The sequence below is a fragment of the Xyrauchen texanus genome, chromosome 21 (assembly GCF_025860055.1).
Source record: "Xyrauchen texanus isolate HMW12.3.18 chromosome 21, RBS_HiC_50CHRs, whole genome shotgun sequence".
NCBI classification, from domain to species: Eukaryota; Metazoa; Chordata; class Actinopteri; order Cypriniformes; family Catostomidae; genus Xyrauchen; species Xyrauchen texanus.
Window position 1 is genome coordinate 24,725,234 of NC_068296.1, and position 6,000 is coordinate 24,731,233.

The window sequence follows — 6,000 nt, forward strand, 5'->3', positions numbered from 1 at the left end:
TTCCACCAGATATCTGTAATAACTAAAGTTCATTGTACTAACAAGAACTCACCGCTATTTTCAACAAAACAAACCCGTCTTGAACATTTTGAGGATCGTTAATTATTTGACAACAGTAACAATAACTGTAGTGACTATGGTATTTTGGCAGAAATTACAATTACCATTATGAAATTAGGATGACAGAGAATTACGACATGGATTAAAGCCCATTAATAAAGTATCTATAAGCTGTATAACGACCTTAAATCCCTATATCACCTACATTTTCATTTATATACAGGTCCTTTTCAAAAAATTAGCATATTGTATTAAAGTCCATTATTTTCCATAATGTAATGATAAAAATTAAACTTTCATATATTTTAGATTCATTGCACACCAACTGAAATATTTCAGGTCTTTTATTGTTTTAATACTGATGATTTTGGCATACAGCTCATGAAAACCCAAAATTCCTATCTCAAAAAATTAGCATATTTCATCCGACCAATAAAAGAAGTGTTTTTAATACAAAAAAAATCAACCTTCAAATAATTATGTTCAGTTATGCACTCAATACTTGGTCGGGAATCCTTTTGCAGAAATGACTGCTTCAATGTGGCGTGGCATGGAGGCAATCAGCCTGTGGCACTGCTGAGGTGTTATGGAGGCCCAGGATGCTTCGATAGCGGCCTTAAGCTCATCCAGAGTGTTGGGTCTTGCGTCTCTCAACTTTCTCTTCACAATATCCCACAGATTCTCTATGGGGTTCAGGTCAGGAGAGTTGGCAGGCAATTGAGCACAGTAATACCATGGTCAGTAAACCATTTACCAGTGGTTTTGGCACTGTGAGCAGGTGCCAGGTCGTGCTGAAAAATGAAATCTTCATCTCCATAAAGCTTTTCAGAAGATGGAAGCATGAAGTGCTCCAAAATCTCCTGATAGCTAGCTGCATTGACCCTGCCCTTGATAAAACACAGTGGACCAATACCAGCAGCTGACATGGCACCCCAGACCATCACTGACTGTGGGTACTTGACACTGGACTTCAGGCATTTTGGCATTTCCTTCTCCCCAGTCTTCCTCCAGACTCTGGCACCTTGATTTCGAATGACATGCAAAATTTGCTTTCATCCGAAAAAAGTACTTTGGACCACTGAGCAACAGTCCAGTGCTGCTTCTCTGTAGCCACTGGTTCAAAAGTGGCTTGACCTGATGAATGCGGCACCTGTAGCCCATTTCCTGCACACGCCTGTGCACGGTGGCTCTGGATGTTTCTACTCCAGACTCAGTCCACTGCTTCCGCGAGGTCCCCAAGGTCTGGAATCGGGTCCTTCTCCACAATCATCCTCAGGGTCCGGTCACCTCTTCTCGTTGTGCAGCATTTTTTGCCACACTTTTTCCTTCCCACAGACTTCCCACTGAGGTGCCTTGATACAGCACTCTGGGAACAGCCTATTTGTTCAGAAATTTCTTTGTGTCTTACCCTTTTGCTTGAGGGTGTCAATGATGGCCTTCTGGACAGCAGTCAGGTCAGCAGTCTTACCCATGATTGCGGTTTTGAGTAATGAAACAGGCTGGGAGTTTTTAAAAGCCTCAGGAATCTTTTGCAGGTGTTTAGAGTTAATTAGTTGAATCAGATGATTAGGTTAATAGCTCGTTTAGAGACTCTTTTCATGATATGCTAATTTTTTGAGATAGGAATTTTGGGTTTTCATGAGCTGTATGCCAAAATCATCAGTATTAAAACAATAAAAGACCTGAAATATTTCAGTTGGTGTGCAATGAATCTAAAATATATGAAAGTTTAATTTTTATCATTACATTATGGAAAATAATGAACTTTATCACAATATGCTAATTTTTTGAGAAGGACCTGTATTACTGCCATATACGGTGACGAATATGGTACTACATATTATTAATATCAATATTGTTTTGCTTTTGAAGTGACTGTGACATGCTAACGAGCTAATGTGCCATGAGGTGCTGTCGGCAAATGGGTCCTAATCAGACACTTGACAAATGCGGCTACAATTAACTGTCTATTGACTGGTTATTAGCTGGCGCACATTTGACAACTCACCTCGCTGAATGTGAGTCCTTACAGCAGTTGTAAGAAGATGTTTTCCAGTTAGCCGCTATGTTAAACACATTCCCCTCGTGAACTCCCGGGTTCCATTCAGTGCGAGCGCTCATTGGTTCAAAGGGGTCTTCCCAGAAGCGCTCGCGCGTCCAGAGAACTTTATTCAAATGTATGTCTACAATCCTAATTCAAAGATCAGCGAGAGTTCACGACTGAGCACATTTGACACATTCAAATCAGGTCAGACACAATTGTGATAGTTCACGTGAAAAAACGCATTAACATATTAGTACATTAGTTCTTATTGGAACACAAATTTACCGTGAATTAGTGTTCCTAATTTACAGTATGTACTGTATACTGCAGTGCATACTATTTTTTAAACAGAACGCATTATGCAATGATAAACGTTTAAATCAGTAATGTCTTTAGAGACCCAGCATGTAATGCACAGATTGTGTAAAATGTTCAAAATATTTTTAAGACGATTAGAAAATACTCAAATAAAATATATATTTGATTTATTTTGATTATATATATCAAAGAGATTATGCAACAAATCAGGACAAATCTAGAACAGGATTAATTATTTTTACACTCAAATTTTATGAGATGCAACTGAATGTCCAAACACATATTGAGCTACAAATAAAATATAAGATACACCTAAGTATTTTCTCAGGCACTTACTGAGTCTAAATAGATGCACAAGTTACATCATTTCAGTAGTACACCCAAATGGTTTTATGTCAAAGCAATATCACCTTGAGTAAGTAATATCATGTAGAATATGAATGTGTACACGCATATGTGATACTGATAATTCACCATTGTTACACAAAACATCAACGTTATATAGTAATTATTTGTATGAATATAGTACTCGTTTCTATTGTAATAAACAAATAAATAAATATCCTGTGATCGTAAATTATATATAAAATAATCATACATATATAATTTATGTAACTGTTTATATATATATATATATATATAAAATAAATACATAGGGTCTCTAATGACCCTTTTAAGCAATTATAAAATATATATTTATATATATATAATTTTTAATTTTGGCATTTGTGTAACACTATTTTATAAGAAAAATACATTAATACTAAAGAGGTGTGGGCATAACTCCACAAATTGTACAAGGTACAGGGGATGGTAGACATAAGATAGATACTTTGATCGGACTTGGGATCTTGAAGTGCATTAGCAGCAATACAGACACCGTAAACACATACAAAATAAGTTAATGCAAGACATTGGATTATATAAAATACAAGGCACATCTTATAGTTCCCAGGGGATCAAAGATGCCTCTGCACATTGTGAATAGATTAATTGAAGTCTAGTAGAAGGCATGAACAACCACCTATCCGTTCCCTATTGCACTGAGGTTGAATCTATTGCTGGATGCACTCAATCCAGCATTTCATGTAGGAGGTTAGAGATATTGTCCATCTCTTTTTGCAACAGCCTCCACGGATTAAAAACATACTGCATTTAAATGCTAAGCAATCAAGATTGAGTCAAAGAGTTGAGAACAACTGCTAGAGAAGCATAAAAATATACATGTCACAAATAATGCAGTCCCAACATTAAAGCTACCATGGTGGTGATGTCCAAAAACCTATACTTTTGTACCAATTCATGAATAATTCCAATTGACTATACACATGAGTTGGTCACTTAATTGCCTCAAAAGGGAGGACAAGAGCAGGCTGGAACACCTTTTACACAGGCAACCAGATAAAAGGACAACTTTTGGAATGCCTTTACTGGCAAATGCACAGTGTGTTCACAAGCAATGATATGTCTCAGTAAGGGCAAACGCAACCATGTTCAAAATGGTCTTGTTCAGATAACCAAACTAGAATAGTGCATAAACTATGGAAAACGCTTTATGAAACTGCTACAATTCATAGGGTTAAATTTGTGAATCATGCCAATATCTGCAGACATTGGTCTTGTAGACATTACAGATTGTGGAAAGTTAAAGCAAGACAGCAAGTGTGCAAATATAAAGTCTAGTTACAAACACTTGATGGAAACTACTCAAGAATGGAAACAGTCAGAATTAACAATAGAGGTCATTTATTATCTTGTAAAAAGACAACATTCATGCTATGCATTACAAAAGACCAGCTGTACAGACAAAATTAAAGCCATGTTGTAAACGTGGAGTTGACCTCATTGACAGCAGTTGGAGTCGCAGGAATTGCCCTTACATACGCAGCCAGAAGCACACTTGCTGCAACCGGATGGGCAGCAGGGACAACAACCTATGGAAAAGTCAGTCATGTTATACAGAAATTAAAAAAAAAAAATATATATATCCCACCTCCACACAGAATGAATTTAAGATATATATAGATATATATATATAAAAAAAAAAACTACTCACTCTTCTTGCAGGTTGTACACGCACAGTTAGTGCACTTGCAGGTGGCACCACAGTTGCAAGTTCCAGCTACAAAGAGCAAAGATAATTATTGTAGGAAAAAACGCTTTCAGCAAGTTTAGTTAGTTGATTCCAGCGGTCAAAATCTGAATCCAAATAATTATAAAATAGCCGAAAACACTTACTCTTGGAGCAATCACAAGGATCCATTTTCCCTCAAAATAGCCTTAAAGGTTTTCGAAAGTTCCCAAGAAGTATCGCTTCACTCGGTATCTGAATGAGTTGTTGTGGAAAGTACTAGAGACTCCGTGGTTTTATACAGTTCGCCAGCGCACATGACGAGTGCAAAAGTACACCCGCTTGAGCCTGCACACGGTGTCACTCATTAACGCAACTGGGTGCAAACCATCAAACAATAAGGGACCCTCCCAGCCTGTTAGATCAATAAATGTGTTGTTTATAAAATTAAGTTACAACCATTTCCTCTTCACTTGCTCAATATTTATTAGAAATTATTTGCGTGATTATATAATAACGTGTTTATGTTTGTTTCGGTTGTCTTATGCATAAAAGACTGCACTAGTATGATAGTTTTGTTAGAACATAATTTGTGCGTCTTTAACGGTGGCTGAGCTTCATTAAAAATTTTAGAGGAAAGAAAGGTAGAACAACCACATGATATAGGCTATTTAAAAATAAAAGTGTGTGATAATAGGTTAAATAAACGTATTTTTTTTTTTTTTTTTTTTTTTTTTTTTTTGCAGATAACGTTAGGTAGATATCCATTGTCCCAGTCGGAAAAAAAGAAAGACACTGAAGAAATTATTTGAGTTTATAGAAGCTCTTTTTACTTTCTATTTTCTTCCATACAAATGTTTGTCAACATGTTGCTCTTTTGCACACGGTACTGTGACGTGTTTAGTCTGCACTCAGCTTGATGAGCGCGAGACCAGAGTAAACAAAAGAACTGATTTGCACTTGTCCAACTTCTCACTGTTGACTGGGGATGTTTTTCCACTTCGCCTCATGAAACAGAACTGGTGTGACAAGTGCAGTGTCTGCATTTTCGGAATAAAGACAAATTCTCATAAATAAACCCCACATCTATAGGCTATGTATAAAAGATTTCATAACGTTACTTAGTTAACCAAAATTGTGTACAAAATGTTTACGTCTACGAGTTACACTCGCTTGGACATTTGTCCTTTTGAATAATCAGACTGATCCGGGGTTGTGTCATGGTTGGCAGAAGTTTTCCATTCTTTAATGCTTCCATCTGAACTTCCGTCAGAGAGTGTTTAGCAGAGACTGGCCACTTCTATTCAAATGAATGGGAGAAATTGGAACGCTCAAAGAAGCTCTGTGCACCCAATGGTCAACGGATGTGGAAAGGAAGTCCCGCCTTACTGTTAAAAGAGCCAATCATCTTTTAGACACAGACATCACATGTTCATCAACTCTAGAATGCGCATTAGCTATACAAGGCGGGGAAATTGCGTTTTTTAGTGTAATATGAGGTAAAGAA

General features: G+C 36.9%; 1 protein-coding gene across 1 annotated transcript in view; it reads right to left on the minus strand.

The window, feature by feature from the left end:
• LOC127661653 (nuclear pore complex protein Nup93-like) overlaps positions 1 to 2,178 on the minus strand; it is a 44,875-nt gene extending 42,697 nt beyond the window's left edge. The window contains exon 1 of the mRNA XM_052152467.1: positions 2,069 to 2,178. The gene's annotated coding sequence lies outside the window, so the exon portion shown is untranslated. The remainder of the gene's footprint in view (positions 1 to 2,068) is intronic.
• Positions 2,179 to 6,000: the final 3,822 nt, after the last annotated feature.